At 45.9% G+C, this 25,697-nt stretch overlaps 1 protein-coding gene across 1 annotated transcript in view; it reads right to left on the reverse strand.

The window, feature by feature from the left end:
• prkg1 (protein kinase cGMP-dependent 1) overlaps window positions 1-25,697 on the reverse strand; it is a 445,216-nt gene that overhangs the window by 418,493 nt on the left and 1,026 nt on the right. The window lies entirely within an intron of this gene.

Here is a 25,697-nt window from a genome sequence, read left to right on the forward strand (position 1 = left end):
CATAAGTGATCGATGATCGGCGTGGACTTGCTGGGCCGAAGGGCCTGTTTCCGTGCTGCATCTTTCTTTCATTCGTTCATTTATTTGAGTAATGAAATAGCAACAAGTCATCTTAGAAGGTTCAACTAAGAAGGTTTACTGTTAAGCCTCTTGAAAAAAAAACTTTTTTTTTTAAAATCTGGATTTTGGAGTCTTCCAAATCATTTTTCATTTAAACAAAATATGGAAAATGTGAAACTTGCCAACATGCATATTTTCTTGAGATCTTATAATTAATGTGAGTGATATTTCTAGCCATGGCCATCTCTCCTCTCTTGTCCAAAATACCAAGACAATGAATAGATTTAGTGGGGAGTGAACAGTGAGATTTGCAGTGGGATAACTCCTTTTATAGTATCTGGTAAAAGCTCCCCTATTTGACATTGAAACTCGTCTTCCCATTCCCACACTGACCTTTCTGTCCTGGGCCCCCTCCACTGTCAGCATGAGGGCAAACACAAATTGGAGGAACAGCACCTCTTATTCCGCTTGGCTAGCTTACAACCCAGCGGTGTGACTATTGATGTCTCTAACTTCAAGTAACCCTTGCATTCCCTCTCACTCTCTTTCCCCAGCCAACAATGGACCATTGTGGACTCTACCTTTCCTTGATCATTGTTGCTGGAATTGATTTGTCTATCTATCGCCTACCTCTAATTCATTTGTTCATTGCACCTCTTCATATCTTTTCTTTCCCTCTCCCCTGACTCGCAGTCTGAAGAAGGGTCTCGACCTGAAATGTCACCCGTTCCTTCTCGCCTGGCCCGCTGACTTATTCCAGCATTTTGTGTTTATCTTCGGTGTAAACCAGCATCTGCAGTTCCTTCCTACACACGTTCTCCCCATTTAGTTTAGTTTGGTTTCGATATACGGCGAGGAAACAGGCCCTTCGGCCCACAGTCTGCCCTGACTAGCGATCCCTGCATACTAGCCCTATCCTACACATTAGTGACAGTTTACAATCTTTACTGAAGCCAATTAACCTGCAAACCTGTACGTCTTTGGAGTGTGGGAGGAAACCGGAGCACCTGGGGAAAACCCTTGTGGTCATGGGCAAAAACGTTACCTGATATTTTAATGGAATATTTTGAGGATTATTTATCAACATCTTGTTAAAAACCTCCCCGCTGGCAAAGGATTTTTTTCATTATTTTTGGAACACTTGATATCTGTGTTTCAAAATGTTAAATGTCCAAACCCTCGATCCCTTCCAATTTACTTTCGCAGGATTTATCACCACAACATAATAAAAAAACGTTACTTGGGAATTAGAACAGAAAAAAAGCCATGTAACAAAATCCCAGTTTTCAGCACCAGTTTCACGTTTCAATTCATTGTAAAGCTCTGCCGTTCTCCCCCAATTTAACATAATTCAACTCTTCCACTTTTTTCATCAAACTCTAACTTCATTTGTGGGGGCGGACGAACTAAACCGCGGGCGGCACGGTGGCGCAGCGGTAGAGTTACCGCCTCACAGCGCCAGAGTCCCGGGTTCGATCCCGACTACGGGTGCTTGTCTGTACAGGGTTTGTACGTCCTTCCCCGTGACCTGCGTGGGTTTTTTCCGAGATCTTCGGTTTCCTCCCACACTCCAAAGAGGTACAGGTTTGTAGGTTAACTGGCTTGGCGTAAATCTAATCCTAGTGTGTGTGTGTGTAGGATGGTGTTAATGTGCGGGGATCGCTGGTCGGCACGGACTCGGTGGGCCGAAGGGCCTGTTTCTGTGCTGTATCTCTGAACTAAACGAAACTAAACTAAACAGGTATTTGACAAATTGAGTCTGAAGAACGGTTCCGACCCGAAATGTCGCCTGTCCATTCTCTCCATGGATGGTGCCTGACCCGCTGAGGTACTCCAACACCTTGGCTACACCTGAGGAAAGACATTCTTGCCATAGAGGGAGTACAGAGAAGGTTCACCAGACTGATTCCTGGGATGTCAGGACTTTCATATGAAGAAAGACTGGATAGACTCGGTTTGTACTCGCTAGAATTTAGAAGATTGAGGGGGGATCTTATAGAAAGTTACAAAATTCTTAAGGGGTTGGATAGGCTAGATGCAGGAAGATTGTTCCCGATGTTGGGGAAGTCCAGAACAAGGGGTCACAGTTTAAGGATAAGAGGGAAATCTTTTCGGACCGAGATGAGGAAAACATTTTTCACACAGAGAGTGGTGAATCTCTGGAATTCTCTGCCACAGAAGTTCATTGGCTATATTTAAGAGGGAGTTAGATGTGGTCCTTGTGGCTAAAGGGATCAGGGGTATGGAGAGAAGGCAGGTACAGGATACTGAGTTGGATGATCAGCCATGATCACATTGAATGGCGGTGCAGGCTCGAAGGGCCGAATGGCCTACTCCTGCACCTATTTTCTATGTTTCTATGTTTCTATGTTACACCTCCAGCTCTCCTGCCTCCTATAAAGGGTACATTTCCCTTCTCCACGTATCTCCATTTCTATCACATCTGTCCTGACCATGTCTACTTTACTCTGCTTGGGCAGCTTACAACCCAGTGGTATGAACGTTGAGTTCTCTCGTTGCAAGTAACTCCTGCATTCCTTCCCCCCCCCCCCCCCTCCCCTCCTCCCCTCCCTAGTCATCCCACTAGTTCCACTGTTCGCATCCCCAGTATCCCTGCCGTTAGCACATCTTCCCCAGCCAACAATGGACCATTGTGGGCTCCACCCCTCTTGAGGCCATCTGTTGCCAGCCCTGTTTTGTTCTGCCTTTTCTCACCTCTAGTCCACCCCCACCACCCTCCCCCACCTCTAACATTCAGTCTCGAGAAGAGTTCCCACCCGAAACGTCACCTATTCCTTTGCTGCAGAGGTGCTGCCTGGCCCGCTGAGTTACTCCAGCATTTTGAGTCTATCTTCGGTGTAAACTAATGTCTGCAGTTCCTCCCTGCGAACAGAACACTCTTCCTTTACTCTCGAATAGAAATTTCGGCACAACATTGTTGGCAGGCTCGCCTTTCGACCTCACTCTTCCCGGATGGAAGAGGTTTATTTGCATTTCTTTAATGTTAGTGTTGTGTATTCTGGAAGCCAAAAGCAGACTGAGGCAACCATTTTGTGGCACAGATCTCTTCAGCCTGCGAGAGTGACCTTGAGCTTCTGGTCATCTGTCACTTCAATGCTCGGTCCATATCTCACTCTGACCTCCCTCCCCCCCCCCCCACCCCCCCACCGCTGCCATTAGCCTCTCACACCTCCAATGAAACATAAACTAATCCCCCAGGACAGCAGCACTTAACAAGTCCCCTCGCAACCTTTCAGATGCAAGACAGCGTTAAGGGCCTGTCCCACTTGCCGATTTTTTTTCGGCGACTGCCGCACGTATGACGCGCGGTGTTTTTTCAAGTGTCGCAACATTTTTTTTGTCGCCGCTGGATTTTGAAATGTTCAAAACCTTTTGACGACACTGACATGACGCTGGCAGTCGCCAAAAAAAATCGCCAAATGGGAGAGGCCCGTTAAACTATTTCAGGTAAGGATCTTGCCCCTCCAATTGACACATCTATTTTTTGTCTCTTTACTTGGGCGGCACGGTGGCGCAGCGGTAGAGTTGCTGCCTCACGGCGCCAGTGACCCGGGTTCGATCCGGGCTAGGGGGTGCTGTCTGCGCAATACCCATACGCAAAAATGAGTGGGGAATCAAAAGAGAAATTTACTGAATATCCATTTCAGGCTAAAATGTTACGATCAATTATTTGAGAAGTTATAGCAGAATAGTCGGTGAGGTACAACCAGGCCAGGCAGATCCAGAAAGGACAACAATGTGTGATCATTTATAAGTGGTCATTAGTGATAGGAGCAGAATTAGGCCATTCGGCCCATCAAGTCTACTCCGCCATTCAATCATGGCTGATCTATCTCTCGCTCCTAACCCCATTCTCCTGCCTTCTCCCCATAACCTCTGACACCCGCACTAATCAAAGAATCCATCGATCTCTGCCTTAAAAATATCCACTGACTTGTCCTCCAAGGCCTGCTGTGGCAAAGAATTCCCACAGATTCACCAACCTCTGACAAAAGAAATTCCTCGTCGTCTCCTCCCTAAAAGAACGTCCTTTAATTCTGAGTCTATGACCTCTAATCCTTGTGGAAACATAATGTATATTTTGAGGTTTAAAGTAGACCTCTAACGTAGGCCCAGTGCAGCTCAGAATCAATTTCAAGCTCCTCCTTTTTGTATACAAAGCCCTTAACAGGCTTGCCCCCACCTACATCAATAATCTGCTAACCAACCATACTAACTCCAGGTCCCTCAGGTCGGCCGACTTGGGGTTACTGACCATCGCGCGGTCTAGGCATAAGCTCAGGGGCGACTGCGCTTTTGCAGTTGCAGCACCTAGACTATGGAATCCCTCTTCCCATCAGAACTGCCCCCTCCATCAACTCTTTTAAGTCTAGACTTAAAACTTATTTCTACTCTCAAGCCTTTCTTGAGATCCGCTGAGGGATTGCTGTATGTATGTATGTATGTATGTATGTATGTATGTATGTATGTATTGTTGATCCATGTACCACTGTTTGTAGCAAGTTAAGGGCCTGTCCCACGAGCATGCGACCTGCATGCGGCAAGCGCGACCTAAAGGGCCTGTCCCACGAGCATGCGACTGCATGCGGGAAGCGCGACCAAACCAGAAGCGGGGGGCCGCGCAGAGGTCGAGTGAGTGACATGAAGTTCGAGCGAAGTCCACGGGAAGTTTGCGCGTGATGTACGGCGTCCAGGCGGTGTGTACGGCGCCGAGGCGACTGCGGGCCGGCAGGCCATTGCCGCGCTGAATTTTTGAACACGGTCAGTTTTTCGGAGCCCCGCGCGATGTCGGGACCAGCTCCACACAACTCCATATGGCTCCGGCGATCGACGTGGGACCGGCCCCACGAGGCCGTACGGCTCAAGCGACCACGTTAGGTCGCGCTTGCCGCATGGAGTCGCATGCTCGTGGGACAGGCCCTTTAGTAACTGCACTAATGTAAAGCACTTTGGTCAACGAGAGGTGTTTTTAAATGTGCTAAAGAAATAAAATTGGCTTGACTTGACTTTATTCCTTGGGGCGCAGGAGGATGAGGGGTGATCTAATAGAGGTTCACCGCAAGAGAGGAATAGATGGGGAAAAATGCATAGAGTCTTGTGCCCAGAGTAGGGAAATCGAGAACCACAGGACATAGGTTCAAGGTGAGGGGGGAAAGATTTAATAAGAACCTGAGGCGTGACCTTTTTACACAAAGGGTGGTGGTTATATGGAACAAGCTGCTGGAGGAGGTAGATGAGGCAGGGACTATCATAATGTACCATCGCCCCACGGGGTCACAACATCTGAAGCCTGGATCGCCTCGGTGCAGAGGGAGAATAAGAAGGTATGAGACAAAGACTTAAGACTTTTGCCTTCCATCACAGTGAGGAGGTGCCTGGTGAACTCACTGTGGTGGATGTTAATCTGTGTTTATTGTGTGTTTCTGTCATTTTGTACTATATGTAGGACTGCAAGGCAACAAAATTTCGTTCAGACCGCAAGGTCTGAATGACAATAAAGGCTACTTTGACTTTGACTTTGATAACACATTTAGACAGGTACATGAATAGGACAGGTTTAGAGGGATATGGGCCAAATGCAGGCAGGTGGGACTAGTGCAGCTGGGACATGTTGGCCGGTGTGGGCAAGTTGGGCTGAAGGGACTGTTTCCATGCTGTATGACTCTATGACTCTCTGACTCTATAACCAAGGTTGGCCCCAGAGCAGATTATGCTTCATTATTCTATGTCGACAACAGCATTTAATATCACCCCTGGGAGAACGCTGACTGTGTATCACCAGTAGATCTGAGTCCATCAATTGGTTTAATGCGCCACATCTGTGCGCTAATTTTTAATTTACGTCAAGTCACGAGTAGCAATAATATTGCAAACACATGCCTGCCGAAAACTGGAGTGGAAATATTCGGTCACATTTGAAGTTCATTGTGGGGGAGAAAGAGCACAGGTTATCCTCAAAAGACTTTAGTTTAGTTTAGAGATAGAAACATTAAAACATAGAAACATAGATGCAGGAGTAGGCCATTCAGCTCTTCGAGCCAGCACTGCCATTCAATATAATCATGGCTGATCATCCAAAATCAGTACCCTATTCCTGCTTTCACCCCATATCTCTTGATTCCGTTAGCCCTAAGAGCAAAAATCGAACTCTCTCTTGAAAACATCCAGTGAATTGGCCTCCACTGCCTTCCGTGGCAGAGAATTCCACAGATTCACAACTCTCTGGGTGAAAACGTTTTTCCTCATCTCAGTCCAAAATGGCCTACCCCTTATTCTTAAAGTGTGACCCCTGATTCTGGACTCCCCCAACATGGGAAGCATTTTTCCTGCATCTAGCCTGTCCAATCGCTTAAGAATTTTATATGTTTCTATAATATATCCTCTCATCCTTCTAATAGACCTTGGACTGACTGCAATACAAGCCCAGATACAGCATGGAAATTGGCCCTTAGGTCCACCGTGTCCGCACAGACAAACTGATCACCCGTTCACGCTAGTTCTAAATCCACTTTTTCATCCATTCCCTGCACACTGGGGGACAATTTTACAGAGGCCAATTAACCAACAAGCCGGCACGTCTTTGGGATGTGGCGGCAAACCGGAGCACCGGGAGGAAACCCACGCGGTCACAGGGAAGAACGTGCAAACTCCACACAGACAGTACCCAAGATCGGGGGTCGAACCCGTGTGTCTGGCGCTGTGAGGCAGCGTGCCGCCTTTAATTGTATCAGAACCAACCTTAACTCCATTTATCAATCAACAGAATTTTAGCTGCTAGCTTAGTTTAAATTATTGTCATGTGTGCTGAGGCACAGGTGAAAAGCTTTTGTCGTGTGCTAACCAGTCAGCGGAAAGACAATCTAGCCATCCACAGTGCACAGATACGTGATATCAGACTTAAAGGACGTTCTTTTAGGAAGTAAGGAGGTGAGGAGAAATGTCTTTAGTCAGAGGGTGGCGAACCTGTGGAATTCTTTGCCACAGAAGGCTGTAGAGGCCACGTCAGTGGATATTTTTAAGGCAGATAGATTCTTGATTAGTACGGGTGTCAGAGGTTATGGGGAGAAGGCAAGAGAATGGGGAGAGATAAATCAGTCGTGATTGAATGGCGGAGTAGACCTGATGGGCCAAATGGCCTGAATCTACTCCTATCACCTCATGATAAACGGAACAACGTGAATAGCGTTTAGTGCAAGTTAAAGTTCAGTAAGGTCCGATCAAAGATAGTCTGAGGGTCTCCAATGAGGTAGATAGAGGATTAGGACGGCTCTCCAGTTGATAACAGCTGGGAAGAAACTGTCCCTGAATCTGGAGTTATGCGTTTTAATCCTTCTGTACCATTTGCCCAATGGGAGAGGGGAGAAGTGGGACCGGCCGGGGTGTGACTCGTCCTTGATTATGCTGCTGGCCTTGTCGTTCTATGCAGATACAGATATATATCTGGACCTGTTTTAGTAATATATTTGAATCTATATATATATATATATATATTCAAAAATACCACTAAACCAGGTCCATGCCCAGTCTGGATACTGAATGGAAAAATAATCTGCCTTATTACATTTTAATGGAACTGTATAGAAAAAAATAGCCAAAAAAATACTTAACCAAAGTCATAATGTTATTGTTAATGGTCTTTCTAAAATAATACAACATTAGGAGTGATAAGAATATTATTGTTGAATCACTCAAATGATTGCAGCACTGGCTCATTTCGAACCATACGCTTACGATTAAATTAATAATCCATTAGAGATACTTCTTGAATCTCCATAGCAGGGGTAATGGCTGCTGTGATACTGCCTCGTATCGATATATACTGCCAGTGTTAGCGGCCAGGGTGATTCCATTTTATTGTCCCAGAGTTTTTTGATTGCCAATGTTTGTCAGAGTTTGTGAAGAAAGAGATTTGCTGAACTGGTGAATAGAGATGATCTCACCCTCGCAAAGCTAAATCCACTGCGTCTAGACTTCCAGATTGCGTTTTGTCCATGGATTGCGCTCGTCACTCCTGCCCTTGAAAGCTCCTCAGGCAAAAAGGGTGGTTTCAAATATCTCCCTTTAGTACTTCCTGACAAGCTCTTCCGATTGAAATCAATAAGCACATGAGTAGCTTGAATAATCCATTTTCTCATTCCCGAGCAAGATCTCAAAACTCACGTCCGATATTTTCACTGCTCACAGTTGCTGCTGAGAAGTGCTAATTGGACGGGAAACATAGAGACATAGAAACATAGAAAATAGGTGCAGGAGTCTGCCATTCGGCCCTTCGAGCCGGCACCGTCATTCAATCTGATCATAGCTGATCATCTAAAATGATCCTGATTTTTCCCCCATATCCCTTGATTCCTTTTTAGCCCTAAGAGTTGAATCTAACGCTCTCTTGAAGACATCCAGCGAATTGGCCTCCACTGCCTTCTGTGGCAGAGAATACCACAGATTCACAACTCTCTAGTTGTGAATCTGAAACACACGTGGATGGATGTGAAATTGTTCCAAACGTCCAAAGCACACCTAAGCCACAGATTGAATTGAATTGAATTGAATTGAATTTATTTGTCATTCAGACCTTTCGGTCTGAACGAAATTTTGTTGCCATACAGTCATACATATAATAAAAAAGACAAAAACACACCATAAACACAAATTTAACATCCACCACAGTGCAATGTTAGTTAACTTGATGTGAATCAGTGTGACCCGTATCGGATCAAGGTATCTTTGTGGCCATGGTCTTTATTGAACTAACGATACCGAAGGTTTGGACGGGATGATCAAGACAACCTGAGCCCAAATCCCCATCGATTCAGGCGCAGAATTTCACGTCAATTAGTTAAATAAAAACATAACGATGACAGCGAAACTATAAGCTTGTCGATGTTGCCGCTACAGATTTAGTGGATTAACATCCTGTATGGGTGGAAAAAAACGCTGAGACGTGACCTGGCCTTTCTTTTCGTCTCCTGAGCCTTAGCAATGTCACCGACTCTTAATGAATGGCTTGGTGACGCAGTCAGTCCAAGGTCCATTAGCGATGGATGATAAATGCAAATAAACGAAAGCAGGCGCAGAAATAAACGACTGCATTACATGCACGATATTCGCTTTTCTTCAGGGTTTTGAGGCGTGAAGAAATTATTTCACATTTGCTATTACCCTGCACAAGCCCGAGTTGTTTGTTCTTTAGTTTCGACTCATTTCAGAGATGATTTTGCCCATTTTTTATTGGTGTTTCACACAATTTTGAGAACTAAATAATATTTTGTTTCTGCATGCAAAAAATGAATTTCTCTGCACATAGGAACACGTGACAATAAAGTACCATTGAACATCCGATCCCTTAGTTTAGTTTAGTTTAGAGATACAGTACGGAAACAGGCCCTTCGGCCCACTGAGTCTGCGCCGACTAACTATCCTTGCACATTAACACTATCCTATGCACACTAGGGACAATTTCTTCCCAGCTGTTATCAGGCAACTGAATCATCCTACCACAACCAGAGAGCAATTCTGAACTAATGTCTACATCAAGTCAAGTCAAGTTTATTCGTCACATACACATACGAGATGTGCAGTGAAATGAAAAGTGGCAATGCTTGTGGATTGTGCAAAAACTACAAACTACAAACAGACCGGAACAGCTGAAACAGTCCGTTACTGGGATGGAAGGAGTCTCCCTTGATCTTGGTGGCTCTGGAGTTGCACCTTCTGACGTATAGTTCCTGCAGAGGGGTGAGTGTAGTTCCCATAGTGCATTCGGCCGAACGCACTACTCTCTGCATAGCCTTCTTATCCTGGGCAGAGCGGTTCACAAACCAAATCGTGATATTTCCGGACGAGATGCTTTCCACAGCCGCTTCTTTGATGACTCTCGGACTATCGAAGGTGGACAAAAGTGCTGGAGAAACTCAGCAGGTGCAGCAACATCTATGGAGCGAAGGAAATAGGCAACGTTTCGGGCCGAAACCCTTCTCCAGCACTTTTGGTTACCTTGGATTTTCCAGCATCTGCAGTTCCTTCTAAAACTCTCGGACTATCCTTGATCGGACTTTGCTGGCTTTACTTTGCACTAAACGTTATTCCCTGATTATGTGTCTATACACTATAAATGGATCGATTGTAATCAGGTATTGTCTTTCTGCTGACTGGTTAGCACGCAACAAAAGCTTTTCACTGTACCTCGGTGCATGTGACAATAAACCATGAAGCAATGAAATTAGGGACAATTTGCAACTTTACCTAAGCCAATAAACATGCAAGCCTGTACGTCTTTAGAGTGTGGGAGGAAACCGGAGCACCCAGAGAAAACCCACACAGGTCACAGGGAAAACTTGCAAACTCCATACCGACAGCACCCACACTCAGCAGCGAACCCGGGTGTCTGGCGCTGCAAGGCAGCAATTCACAAGCCCCTATAACCAACTATTGGAGGCTAGTTCAGACTTTAATTATTACTTTGACTAGATTTTCTTTCAGAGAACTTAAATAGTTTTTGATTTTTTGCCCCATATAACTATACTGGACTGTATCACCACATTTTGATGCAAGCAGCAACAAAAGTGGTTGATCAATTGCCACATGTGGCATTCTTAAAGCAAAATAAATTAAAAGGTACACTCTGTGGTGTCAAAGCTATTCCAGGTGGGCCTTCAGGATTGTATCTTTTTAACTTGGTCAAACTTAAAAATGTCAAGCCTTAATGCGTTCAGCAAAATTTATTTCACATAGACCATAAGATCATAAGACTTAGGAACAGAATTAGGCCATTCGGCCCATCGCATCTGCACCACTAGGCGATCATGGTTGATCTATCTTTCCCTCTCAACCCCATTCTCCTGCCTTCTCCCCATAACCTATGACGTCCCTGCTAATCAAGAGCCTATCAATGTCCACTTTAAAAATACCCCATGACTTGGCCTCCACTGCCATCTGTGGCAATGAATTGCACTGATTCAACACAAAAAGACCCAAAGTGCGATATGAAACGTGTAGGAAGGAACTGCAGATGTTGGTTTAAACCAAAGATAGACACCAAAAAGCTGGAGTGACTCAGCGGGACAGGCAGCATCTCTGGAGAGGAGGAATGGGTAACGTTTCGGGTCGAGACCCTTCTTCAGAATGAAGTCACGGGAAAGAGAAACGAGAGATATAGAAGATGATATAGAGATATAAAGAACAACGAATGAAAGATATGCAAACAATGGCCTGTTTCCTTTATCATAGTGACTTTTTTTGCATATCATTCATTAATTGTTCTTTAGTTCAGTTTAGTTTATTGGAACTTTGGAAACATGAGCGAAATGTCAATGCGCAGGATGTGAGGAAGTTGCTGGCTCTTGGGTGGTTCAATGGTTTCTTCATTTATCACGTGTACCAAGGTACGGTGAGATTCTTTTTTTGCTTACAGATCAGTTAGATCATTGCCACACATAAATACAATTCCCAGTTGGCTCATGATGCAAATAACAGTCCCCCTGGGTCGACATGTCATCCATCATTTAACGTTGCAACAATCCATCCGCCTTGAGAAGCAGATCCTCATTCTCACCCTTCTCTTATTTGTTCTTTCCCATCCCGAACCGGCTGCCTGCTCCTTTTACGGGGCTACGTCCGTGCCCGGGTGGTGTTAGAGTAAGTAAGTAAGTTTATTGGCCAAGTATTCACATACAAGGAATTTGCCTTGGTGCTCCGCCCACAAGTAACAACATGACATACACTGACCGTGACGAATGACTCAGAAAACACTAAACATTAATAATAATAAAACATTAATGATAAAACACCATCGATCAAGCATGTGAACCAACAAAATACCAGATCAAAGGGAAGCTACACATTTTTGGCCGTTGAGTAGAGCAACTACTCGTGGATAAAAACTGTTTTTATGTCTGGCTGTGGCAGCTTTGACAGTCCGGAGTCGCCTTCCAGAGGGAAGTGATTCAAAGAGTTTGTGGCCAGGATGAGAGGGGTCAGAGATGATCTTGCCCACTCGCTTCCTGGCCCTTGCAGTGTACAGTTCATCAATGGAGGGAAGGTTGCAGCCAATGCACCTTCTCCGCTGATCGGACGATTCACTGCAGCTTCCGGGTGTCGTGCTTGGTGGCTGAGCCAAACCAGACCATGATGGAGAAGGTGAGGACAGACTCTACGATGGCCGTGTAGAATTGGACCATCATTGCCTGTGGCAGATTGTGCTTCCTCAGCTGCCGCAGGAAGTACAGCCTCTGTTGGGCCTTTTTGACTGTGGAGTCGATGGTAGCGAGGGACTGCGCGCTGCCCACGGGCACCCTGGGGGGTTTCCAGGAACGCTGGGCACTGCGGGGGAGTTGAATGCATCCTTGGCAAGGATTGTAAAATAGTTGTATAATAGCATATCGTTTGTCGTGTATTATGGTGATCTATTTTGTCGTGTATTATGGTGGTGGGTTCTGTTTTGTTTTTTGCTGTACTGTATATATTATTTTAGTATTTGAATAAATATATATTTTTGAGTAAAAAAAGGGGGGGAAAAAAGCATCATCGAGCCACGGAGTCATGCACCACATATGCCACAGGCATCACGGAGTCCTCAGGAGTGAGGACCCGGAAGCGTTAGTGGAGAAGTCGGTGCGGCAGCCGTTGATGGCGCTGACCGACGGACGAGGACGGACCAGGCGGGAGTGAGGACGTCGCTGCCGGGGGAAGGAACAAAGGAGGTGAGGGTGTGAGTGAGGGGGAAGAACAATGGACAATGGGGACCCGGCGCGGGGGGGGGGGGGGGGGGGGGGGGACCACCATGAGGGAAGGGGGAGGGGTGAAGAACAACGGTAGTCCCGCCGCACGGGATGCTTTGGAACTTTGTAAGCGCCCTTTGCGTGGCGACTATTTGCATACCTTGGGTACGTAAGCATAGAATTTCACTGTGACTTGTCACATGAGACTATATAGCATTCATTCATTCATTCATTCATTCATTCATTCATACAACAGGCTCTTCGGCCCAACTTGGCCATATTGACCATTAAATAGATGCCCATGACCAAGATCCCATGTCATTTACTAAAGGTCAACGGGTGGGTCCTAAGGTTTCTCACTCACCCAAAGAGTTGTGAATATGTGGAATTCTCTGCCACAGAAGGCAGTGGAGGCCAATTCACTGGATGGTTTCAAGAGAGAGTTAGATTTAGCTCTTTGGGCTAAATGAATCAAGGGATACGGGGAAAAAGCAGGAACGGGATACTAATTTTAAATGATCAGCCACGATCATATTGAATGGCGGTACTGGCTCGATGGGCCGAATGGCCTTCTCCTGCACCTATGTTTCTTGTCAGTAAAAAAAACACCATGCAAAAAAAACATTAAAAAAAACATTTGGACAGGTACATGAGAAGATAGGTTTGAGGTGAGGGGGGATAGATTTAATAGGAATCTGAGGTTAACCTTTTTACACAAAGGGTGGTGGGTGTATGGATCGAACTGCTGGAGGAGGTACTTGAGGCAGGTGCTATAGTAGTGTTTAAGAAACATTTAGACAGATACATGGATAGGACAGGTTTAGAGGGATGTGGGCCAAGCGCAGGCAGGTGGGACTGGTGCAGTTAGGACAAGTTGGTTGGTGTGGCCAGGGCGTACCATGCCAGTACCCCGTTCCTGCCACGAGAACCTGACTGAAACTCGAATTAAGGATTAGATGAAAAGTTATACTTTATAATTTACAAACTTATCTCCAAAGTTGTATTTTTAGTAAATTATTCCATTCTTCTTTATCATACTTTTTTCTTTTTTTTTTTTCTCTCTTTCTTATTTTCAATCTATATTAAAAAAAATAATAATAGAAGCAGAGTTAATATCAATTGATAATATTAGTAATGTAGGAATGATATACATGAAATGTTTTTAATAGGGTATGTATCTGCCTCTAATAAAAAGATTATTAAAAAGAAAAAAGAAACAAAGAAACATTTAAGGTACACAAAATTGCTGGGGAAACTCAGCGGGTGCAGCAGCATCTATGGAGCGAAGGAAATAGGCGACGTTTCGGTCCGAAACCCTTCTTCAGACAGGTGCATGGATAGGACAGGTTGAGAGGGATGTGGGCCAAGCGCAGGCAGGTGGGACTGGTGCAGTTCGGGCAAGTTGGTTGGTGTGGGCAAGTGGGGCCAAAGGGCCTACGACTCGGCCACTCTTTGGCTCTACGACTCAATAACAAAATAGGGACACCTGTAAATAACATTTGGATGGGTACATGCGGGCAGGAAAGATTGAGAGGGATATGGACCAAACGGAGGCAGATGATCCAAACGTACTGTAGATGGGACATCTAGGTCAGCGTGGACAAGTTGGGCTGAAAGGTCTGTTTCCGTGCTCTATGACTCTATATGGATTGGTACTCAATCCATCATCCTGAACATTCATTCCCTCCACTATTAATGCGCAGTGGCTGCAGAGTGTGTGGTCTACAAAATTCATTGTAGTTACTCACCTGGACCATTATACACACAGCTTTTACATTAGACTTGAGAGATGCAGCATGGAAACAAAATCAGGCCCATCGCCCCACCGAGTCAGCGCCGACCAGCGATCACCCAAACACTAACACTATGCTACACACTAATAATAATAATGATGGATGGGATTTATATAGCGCCTTTCTAATACTCAAGGCGCTTTACATCGCATTATTCATTCACTCCTCAGTCACACTCGGTGGTGGTAAGCTACTTCTGTAGCCACAGCTGCCCTGGGGCAGACTGACGGAAGCGTGGCTGCCAATCTGCGCCTACGGCCCCTCCGACCACCACCAATCACTCACACACATTCACACGCATTCACACACAGGCAAAGGTGGGTGAAGTGTCTTGCCCAAGGACACAACGACAGTATGCACTCCAAGCGGGATTCGAACCGGCTACCTTCCGGTTGCCAGCCGAACACTTAGCCCATTGTGCCATCTGTCGTCATTAGGGACAATTTTAGAATTATTACCGAAGCCAATTAACCTACAGATCTGTACTTTCTGAGTAATTCAGCGATACAGAGTGAGAACAGGCCCTTCGGCCCACTGAGTCCACGCTGGCCATTGGTCACCTGAACACACGTACACAAGTTCTACTCAACATCCCAGCTACAATTTGCAGAAGACAATTAACCTACAAACCTGCACGTCTTTGGTGTGTGGGAGGAAAGCAGTGCACCCGGAGAAAACCCATGCTGGTCACGGGGAGAACGTACAAACTCTGTGCAGGACAGCACCCACAGTCAGGAATGAACACTGTCAGGCGCTGTAAGGCAGCAACTCTACCGCTGCACCGGCCTGTCGCCCCAATCACTAGGACTTTAGCAACAAGAGAAATAAGGGCAGCATGTGCGGGGGACACCAGTGCCTTCGGGTTCCTTTCCAAGTCACATAACATCCTGACTTTGTAAAACAATGCTGTTTTCTGTCAGTGCCACTAGGTCTAAATCTTGTGGCTCATTGCAGGTGCACCTTCACCAGAACGGCTGCAGTGCGTTCAGGAAAGCAGCTCGATGCCATCACTTCAAAGACAACTGGTCGTGGGCAATATATGTAGGAAGGAAGAGCAGACGCTGGATTAAACCAAAGATAGACACACAAAGTTGGAGTAACTTAGCAGGACACACAGCATCTCTGGAGAGGAGGTACGGGTGATGTTTCGGGTCAATAGACAATAGACAATAGGTGCATGAGGAGGCCATTCGGCCCTTCAAGCCAGCACTGCCATTCAATGTGATCATGGCTGATCATCCCCAATCAGTACCCCGTTCCTGCCTTTTCCCCATATCCCCTGACTCCGCTATCTTTAAGAGCCCTATCCCGCTCTCTCTTGAAAGCATCCAGAGAACCTGCCTCCACTGCCCTCTGAGGCAGAGAATTTCACACACTCACAACTCTGTGAGAAACAGTGTTTCCCTGTCTCCATTCTAAATGGCTTACCCCTTATTCTTAAACTGTGGCCCCTGGTTCTGGACTCCGCCAACATCGAGAACATGTTTCCTGCCTCCAGCGTGTCCAAACCCTTAACAATCTTATATGTTTCAATAAGATACCCTCTCATCCTTCTAAACTCCAGAGTGTACAAGCCCAGTTGCTCCATTCTCTCAGCATATGACAGTCCCGCCATCCCGGGAATTAACCTTGTAAACTACGCTGCACTTACTCAATAGCAAGAATGTCCTTCTTCAAATTAGGGGACCAAAACTGCACACAATGCTCAGGTGTGGTCTCACTAGGGCTCTGTACAACTGCAGAAGGACCTACTTGCTCCGATACTCGACTCCTCGTGTTATAAAGGCCAACATGCCATTCGCTTTCTTCACTGCCTGCTGTACCTGCATGCTTACTTTCATAGACTGATGAACAAGGACCCCCAGATCCCGGTGTACATCCCCTTTTCCCAACTTGACGCCATTTAGATAGTAATCTGCCTTCTGTTTTTGATGCTAAAGTGGATAACCTCACATTTCTCCACATTAAACATCATCTGCCATGCATCCGTCCACTCCCCCAACCTGTGCAAATCACCCTGCATTCTCATAGCATCCTCCTCACAGTACACACTGCCACCCAGCTTTGTGTCATCTGCAAATTTGCTAATGTTGCTTTCAATCCCTTCATCCAAATCATTGATGTATATTGTAAATAGCTGCTGTCCCAGCACCGAGCCTTGTGATTCCCCACTAGTCACTGCCTGCCATTCTGAAAGGGACACGTTAATCCCTACGCTTTTTGTTTCCTGTCTGCCAACCAATTTTCTATCCATTCGAGACCCTTCCCCAGACAGCTGTCCCGCTGAGTTACTCCAGCTTTTTGTGTCTATCTTCGGTTTAAACAAGCATCTGCAGTTCCTCCTGGACATTAAAACACTCTTAACTCTTGACTGTGGACTCGACTAATTTGCTGGCTTATGCTGGCAATGGCTAGCAATGCGCAGTCTCTGGAAGTGATTTTTTTAAAAAGTTTGAAGCATTAAATGTGCATTAAAAGGAGGGTGGCAGGGTGGCACAGCGGTAGAGTTGCTGACGCAAGGGGCTGTCCCACTGTGGCGACCTAATTGCCGAGTTTAGAGAGTTGAAAAACTGTTAGGTGAAGACTCCTTCGACTATTAAAGACTAGCTTCGACTAGCTTCGGGAAAATTGGACACCGATAGTGAGAGAGGAAGAACGATCTCCTTCGACTATGTTGAAGACTAGCTTCGACTAGCTTCGACTACCCTCGATTACCTACGAATAACATGCCGACCTACTACGACCTACCTCGACTAAACCTACGAGTAAAAAAAGTATCGATTTTTTCCATGGTGACCTTTTTTTACTCTCGGGCATTTTTCAGCATGTTGAAAAATAAGCCGCGACCTAGCTGAGGCCTCGAGTACGTGGGGACTACTCTCGAGCATGAAGAAGAGTTACAAAGACCTCCTACGACCTCGTGTCGACCATGCTGCGAGTATGGGTCGAGGGCAAACTCTTCTAAACTTGATTGATTGATTATACCTTTAATAATCCTTTACAGGAAATTACAGTGCCACGACAGCTTCAAGACAGACATAACACCACACATTTCCTCAAATAGCTTCCATACTTAACAAGTTAAAATACAAGTTAAAATACAAGTTAAAATACAATGAATGAAAAAAAATGCAGTTATTTATGCGCATTATATAACCTAATAGCAGCTGGTATACAAGACTTCCTATGTCTCTCAGTTTTGCACATTGGTGCAATCAGTCTCTGACTGAAGATGCTGCTCTTGATCACCTTCAGGGCGTGGAGTGGGTGAGTGGGGTTGGTCATTATTGAACCCAGTTTGTTCAGAGTGCTGGCCTCTGCCACCTGCTGGACCGTTCGTTGCTCAGACCACTGAGCCGGCCTTCCTGATCAGCTTGTCCAGTCTGTTTTTGTCCGCTATGCGGGCGCCATCTTCCCAACAGGCCAAAGCAAAAAACAGAGCACTGGCCACCACTGAATGGTAGACACTGCACAGCAGGGGTTGGCAGATGTTGAATGACCTCAGCCTCCTTAAAAAATACAGTCGACTTTGTCCCTTCCTGTACACCGCCTCCATATGACCCTTCCAGTCCAGCTCACTGTCAAGCTGCACACCAAGGTACCTGTGGTTAGCGGCCACCTCCACCTCAGTGCCCTTAATGGTGATTGGTGTTGGTTGAGTCCTCCTCCTCTCCCTCCTGAAGTCCACAACTATCTCCTTGGTTTTTGTGGTGTTAAGATGGAGGATATTGTGTGCACTCCACTCCACAAAGTTGCTTATTATGTCTCTATACTCCTCCTCATTGCCCCCTTTGATGAGGCCGACAACAGCTGTGTCATCCGAAAATTTCTGCAAAAAGCAGCTGTTGGTGTTATATTGGAGATCCGCGGTGTAGATGGTAAACAGGAATGGAGCCAATTAACTTGCCAATTAAGTCGCCGCAGTGGGACAGCCCCTTTACAACGCCAGAGACCCGGGTTCGATCCTGACGACGGGCGCTTGTCTGCATTGAGTTTGTACATTTTCCCCGTGACCTGCGCGGGATATCCGGTTTCCGGTTTAGCTTAATCGGATTGGTAAAATTGTAAATTATCCCTAGAGTGTGTAGGATAGTGTTAGTGTGCGGGGATCGCTGGTCGGCATGGACTTGGTGGGCCAAACTAGTGTGAACGGGTGATCAATGGTCGGCAAGGATTCGGTGGGCAGAAGGGCCTGTTTCCACGCTGTATCTCTAAAACTAAACTATACGACACAATACGATAGAACTTTATTCATCCCAGGAGGAAAATTGATCTGCCAACATTCATAAAACACAAGATACATGGAACATGAAATTAAAGTGACGAGTGGAAAGGATGGGGGGGGGGGGGGGGGGGGGGGGGGGGAGTGAGCCTCAGTCTACCCCACAACAGAAGGGGGAGGAGTTGTACAGTTTGATAGCCACAGGGAAGAAGGATCTGCTGTGGCGTTCTGTGCTGCATCTTGGTGGAACCAGTCTGTTGCTGAAGGCACTCCTCAGGTTGACCAGTGTGTCACTACTAAACCACTACTAGACAACTAAACTAAACTAAGCGGGTGACAGTATGGGATAGATTGCAACTCAATAGGGACACAAGAAACTGCAGAGGCTTAAATCCTGAGAAAAACACAAAGTGCCGGAGGAACTCAGCGGGTCAGGCAGCAACTGTGGAGGGAATGGACAGATGGTGTTTTGGATCTGAAACCTTCTTCAGTCTGCAGTTTGAAATTAACAGAACTGTTCAATTTTACAACACAAAAAATTTGCTTCCAAGTGAAATAGTTGTTGTGGCTAATAAAATTGTGAATGATGCCTAGTGTGTGTAGGATAGTGTTAGTGTGTGTAGGGTCGCTGGTCGGCGCGGGCTCGGTGGATGTTTTGTGCTGAATCTCCAAGCTAACACTAAAGGCATAGGAGTGTGAGGAATGGCAGAGGGAGTTAAACTAACCATGCAAATGCACAACATTTATTGCACAAAGTATTTAATATAAACAAGGTTTGAATTAATGCTGTAGAATTTAACAAGGATGTGGGTCACCTGGTCTCCTTTCATCCTGAGTAACAACACTTCCTTCTTCTTGGAATTGATTGATTGAATTGAAAGATACAGCATGTAAACAGGCCCTTCGGCCCATTGAGTCCATGCTTCGCTGTTATCCCACTTTCTCATCCATTCCCTCCAAACTAGCGGCAGCTCACAGAGGTTAATTCGTCCACAAAACCCCACGTCTTTGGGGTGTGGGAGGAAACCGGAGCACCCGGAGGAAGCCCACGCGGTCACAGGGAGAACGTGCAAACTCGACACAGACAGCCGCCCGAGGTCGGGAGGCAGCAGATCCATCAGCTTTAAACTTTAGACTTTCGAGATGCAGAGTGGAAACAGGTTCTTCGGCTCATCGAGACTGCACCGACCTGTGATCACCCCGTACACTAACACTATCGACACTAAATCTAAAGGTGGAGTGGCACGGTGGCGCAGCGGTAGAGTTGCTGCCTTAAAGGGCTTGCAGTGCCGAATTCTACAGATTCACCACCCTTTTGACTAAAGAAATTCCTCCTCATCTCCTACCCAAAGGAACGTCCTTTCATTCTGAGGCTATTCTATGGCCTGTGGTCCTAGACTCTCCCACTAGTGGAAGCATCCACTCTATCCAGGCCTTTCACTATTCAATAAATTTCAGTGAGGTCCTCGCTCATCCTTCTAAACACCAGCGGGTACAGGCGCAGTGTTGTCAAGCACTCATCACACGCTAACCCAATCATTCCTGGGATCATTCTCGTAAACCGCCACTGGACCCTCTCAAGAGCCAGCACTTCCTTCCTCAGACATGGAGCCCAAAACAGCTCACAATACTCTAAATGTGGTCTGACCCAATGCCTTATAAAGCCTCAGCATTACGTCCGTTTTGTTAATCTTCTAGTCCTCTTGAATATAGATGTTTGAAGGAATGTGTAGGAAGGAGCTGCAGATGCTGGTTTACATCGAAGATAAACACAAAATGCTGGAGTAACTCAGCGGGACCGGCCTAACCTTGGGCCAGAAGGAATGGGTGACGTTCTGGGTCGAGACCCTCCTTCAGACTTGATGGAATGTTCGGCTGCTTTGGAGCAGGCGATTGAAAAATCCGCGCCTCTGATGCAACTCAGCATAGAGTGCGGCTAGAATTTCGCTTGGCCATCTGTCGGCTCGTCTCTCTCCCTCACTCTCTCTCTCCCTCTCTCTCTCTCTCTCTCCCTCACTTTCCCGGAATGGCTATTATCTCCCAATGGCTGCATCAATTATTCATCAGCAGGCTCGGCAATAGCAGTTATCTCCGGAAACGCTGCAAATGTGGCTGAACTTCGACCCAGCAGTTGCAGAGGGATGAGCTTTCCTCGCCAGCTGCTGCCATCGGCACTGGGAGGTTTAAGAGTTTCAGAGTTGGTGTCCCGTCCCCCCCCCCCCCCCCCCCCCCCCCACCACCCCTCCTATCTCCAGAGACAAGATGACATTAGCTGCCTTTGTCAGCAGCTTCCTCCTGCAACATGAGCCCGCGTTTGATGGTCAGTCAATAAATGATCTCGCAAAATGTGGAGTCATGCATTTTGGTAGCAGGAATAAATGGGGTAGACTATTTTCGAAAATGGGGAGAGAATCCTGAAATTGGAGGGGCAAAGGGACTTTGGAGTGCTGGTGCAGGATCACCCAGAAAGTTAATTTCCAAGTCGTATCGGTAGTAAGGAAGGCAAACGCAATGCTAGCATTTATCTCATGGGGACTGGAATATAAAAACAGGGATGTAATGCCGAGGTGCTATAAGGCGCTGGTCAGGCCGCATTTGGAATATTGTGAGCAATTTTGGGCGACCTTTAATTCTGAGACTATGACCTCTACTCCTAGACTCTCCCACCAGTGGAAACATCCTCTCCACATCCACTCTATCCAAGCCTTTCACTATTCAGTACGTTTCAATGAGGTCCCCCCCTTATTCTTCTAAACTGCAGCGAGTACAGGCCCAGAGCCGACAAACGCTCAACATAAGTTAACCTACTCATTCCTGGTATCATTTTTGTAAACCTCCTTTGGACCCATTCCAGAGCCAGCACATCCTTCCTTGGGTATGTTGCCCCAGTTTGCTCATAATACTCCAAATGCGGCCTGACCAGCACCTTATAGACCCTCAGCATCACATCCCATTACATTGAATGGCAGAGCAGACTTGATGAGCCGAATGGCCTAATTCTGCTCCTATCACTCATGAACTTATGAACTTATGATTTGAAAGTGATTTTACCTCCTCCGTTGTCAGCCCATTAAGGATGCTCCCCCTCCAATCCTTCCCCACAACTACAGTAGGATTCTCGTCTAGGACTCTATTCCTTACAGCGCAGGAGGATGAGGAATGATCTTATAGAGGTGTTCAAAATCATGAGAGGAATGGATCGGGTAGATGCACAGGGTCTCATGCCCAGAGTAGGGGAATCGAGGACCAAAGGACATAGATTTAAGGAGAGGGAGGGGGAAAGATTTAATAGGCACCTGAGTTGTAACATTTTTTACACAAAGGGTGGTGGGTGTATGGAACGAGCTGCCTGAGGAGGTTGTTGAGGCAGGGAGTATTGTAACATTTAAGAAACATTTAGATAGGTAAATGGATATGACATATTTAGAGGCCAAACGGAGGCAGGAGCGACTAGTGTAAATGGGACATGGTTGGCCGGGTCTGGGAAGACTCTATAACTAGCCAATCCTTCCTCACACCCGCCCGTACATCCAGAATTAGCCCACCTATCCTCAGTCAAGGTATCAGATAGTTTCCGGGGTGGAAGCGAGGGAGATTCTCGGTAAGTTATGCATTAGATTTAATGTAATATCGGGCGGCACTCTGCACGCAATGCCATTAGCAATTCTTATTTTATTACACTGTCTCTTAGAACATCACGGGCCCAGTCATCATCTGCCGTGCTCATTTATCCATAATGGCCGCTAATATGAGCTGATAATGGGAGGGTTTGCGACCTGAAACTCCACAACACTTCATTTCTACGGTGACTCTTCCAACAGTCAATGGACATTTTGTGTGTACAGGATAATGTTACTGGACAGGGTGATCACTGGTCGGTGCAGACTCGGTGGGCCGAAGGGCCTGTTTCCGCTCTGTATCTCTAAACTAAACTAACCTAAATAGATATAACATTACATAGAAAACATTACATAGATACCAACAATAACGTTTGCTATATAGTGTGTGTATATATATGTGTGTGTGTGTATATATATATGTGTGTGTGTGTGTATATATATGTGTGTGTGTGTGTATATATATGTGTGTGTGTGTGTGTGCGTATATATATATATATATATATATATATATACTAACCAATAAAAGCGATAGAGATAGATAAAGAGAGAGAGAGGGAGATAGAGATAGAGAGATAGAGAGAGAGAGATATAGAGAGAGATAAATAGATAGATAGAGAGAGATAGAGATAGAGAGATAGAGAGAGAGAGAGATAGAGAGAGAGAGAGAGATAGATAGATAGATAGATAGATAGATAGATAGATAGATAGATAGATAGATAGATAGATAGATAGATAGAGAGAGAGAGAGAGAGAGAGAGAGATAGATAGATAGATAGATAGATAGATAGATAGATAGATAGATAGATAGATAGATAGATAGATAGATAGATAGATAGATAGATAGATAGATAGATAGCGAGATTGAGAGATTGAGAGATTGAGAGATTGAGAGATTGAGAGATGGATAGATGGATAGATAGATAGATAGATAGATAGATAGATAGATAGATAGATAGATAGATAGATAGATAGATAGATAGATAGATAGAGAGATAGAGAGATAGAGAGATAGAGAGATAGAGAGATAGAGAGATAGAGAGATAGAGATAGATAGATAGATAGATAGATAGATAGATAGATAGATAGATAGATAGATAGATAGATAGATAGATAGATAGATAGCAAGTTGGGGAGATAGCAAGATAGAGAGATAGAGAGATAACTTTTTTGTTGGTTATTAGTTTAGTTTAGTTTTTTGTTATGTGGACTGAGGTACAGTGAGAAGCTTTTGTGTGTGTGCTAACCAGTCAGCGGAAAGACTATGCTCGTTTACAACCGAGCCGTACACAGAGTACAGATACATGATAATGGATATAACGTTTAGAGCAAAATAAAGTACATTAAAGTCCGATTAAATATATGAGATAAATGGTAGCTCAGTGCCGCTCTCTAGATGTTGGTAGGATGGTTCAGTTGCCTGATAGACAATAGACAATAGGTGCAGGAGTAGGCCATTTAGCCCTTCGAGCCAGCACCGCCATTCAATGTGATCATGGCTGATCATCGCCAATCAATACCCCGTTCCTGCCTTCTCCCCATAATCTCCTGACTCCGCTATCTTTAAGAGCCCTATCAAGCTCTCTCTTTTCCCAGATAGAAACTGTCCCTGAATCTGGAGGTGTGCTTTTTCATACGTCTACACCTCTAGCCTGACGGATGAGGGGAGAAGAGAGAGGGGCCATGGTTAGGCTCGTGTGCAGGAAGGAACTACAGATGCTGGTTTACACCGAAGACAGACGCAAAATGCTGGAGTAACTCAGCGGGACAGGCAGCATCTCTGGTGAGAAGGAATGGCCAGACGTTTCAGGTGGAGACCCTTATCTTCAGCCTCTGAAGTCCTTGATTATGCTGGTTAGGCCTTGACGAGGTGCAGGTGGAGATGGTACTTGGCGTTTTACAAAATATTGTATATTACATATCTGGTGTGCTGCTGCAAGTAGGAATTTGATTCCTGAAGAAGGGTTTCGGCCCGAAACGTCGCCTATTTCCTTCGCTCCATAGATGCTGCTGCACCCGCTGAGTTTCCCCAGCAATTTTGTGTACCTAGGAATTTGATTGTTCCGTTTCGGGACACATGACAATAAACACTCTTGACTCTCTCTTGACTTATGACCTTGGCAGGGTTTTTTTTTTAAACTATTAAATGATAAGATTGAGAGAAAGGAGCGCGCATACACACACACACACATACACGGTACAGGCATATAATACGCGGTAGTCGCTATCACAAATGAGAGGTATATTTATCCCTAGTTGTATTTCGCAAACAACAGCCCGTAACTGCAGTTTTGATGCGACCTCCGTTAAATATCGACTTCGGTCACATCTACATTCAGATGGAAAAATAGACGCAAAAATGCTGGAGTAACTCAGCGGGACAGGCAGCATCTCTGGAGGGAAGGAATGGGCGCCGTTTCGGGTCGAGACCCTTCTTCAGACTGAGAGTCAGGGGAGAGGGAGTCACCGAGATAAGGAAGGGTGAGGTGTGAAATCAAAAGAAACTACTGACACATAGTCTGAAGAAACGGTCTCGATCCGAAACGTCCCCCCATTCCCTTCTCTCCAGAGACGCTCCCTGTCCCGCTGAGTTACTCCAGCATGTTTTGTGTTTTTCCTCGGTGCGAGCCAGCACCTGCAGTTCCTTCCTACACGTTCAGACCAAGCTGGGACAGAACTTAAGAGTAACACTTGGAAACGTCTCCCAAATATCTCCGCGTGTCCGTGCTATAACACAACTGGCTTGTTTTTAGTCGGGCAAGATAGATACACAAAACAAAATCCAGTCACTCAGCGGGGCGGGCAGCATCTCTGGAGAGATGGAATGGGCGACGTGTCGGGGTGGGGGAGGGGGGGGGGGTCGAGACCCTTCGTCAGGCAAAGCAGTCAGAAGGGAGAGAGATTTAAGAGAGAGTTAGAGGATTTAAGAGAGAGTTAGATAGAGTTCTCGGAGCTAGTGGAGTCATGGGATATGGGGAGAAGGCAGGCACGGGTTATTGATAGGGGATGATCAGCCATGATCACAGTGAATGGTGGTGCTGGCTCGAAGGGCCGAATGGCCTCCTCCTGCACCTATTTTCTATGTTTCTATGTAAGGTACTCCCACATCGATTGCAAGAAGGTTGGGTGGTGGAGCGCTTCGGTCCATCCAAGGGATGGGGCCGGGAGGGTGCAGAGAGAGGAAGGGAGAGAGACACTATACCACACGATAGAACTTTATTTCTCCCACGAGGGAAATTGATCTGCCAATAGTCATTAAAAAAAAAACACA

This window comes from Amblyraja radiata, chromosome 15 (genome assembly GCF_010909765.2).
Source record: "Amblyraja radiata isolate CabotCenter1 chromosome 15, sAmbRad1.1.pri, whole genome shotgun sequence".
Taxonomy (NCBI): Eukaryota; Metazoa; Chordata; class Chondrichthyes; order Rajiformes; family Rajidae; genus Amblyraja; species Amblyraja radiata.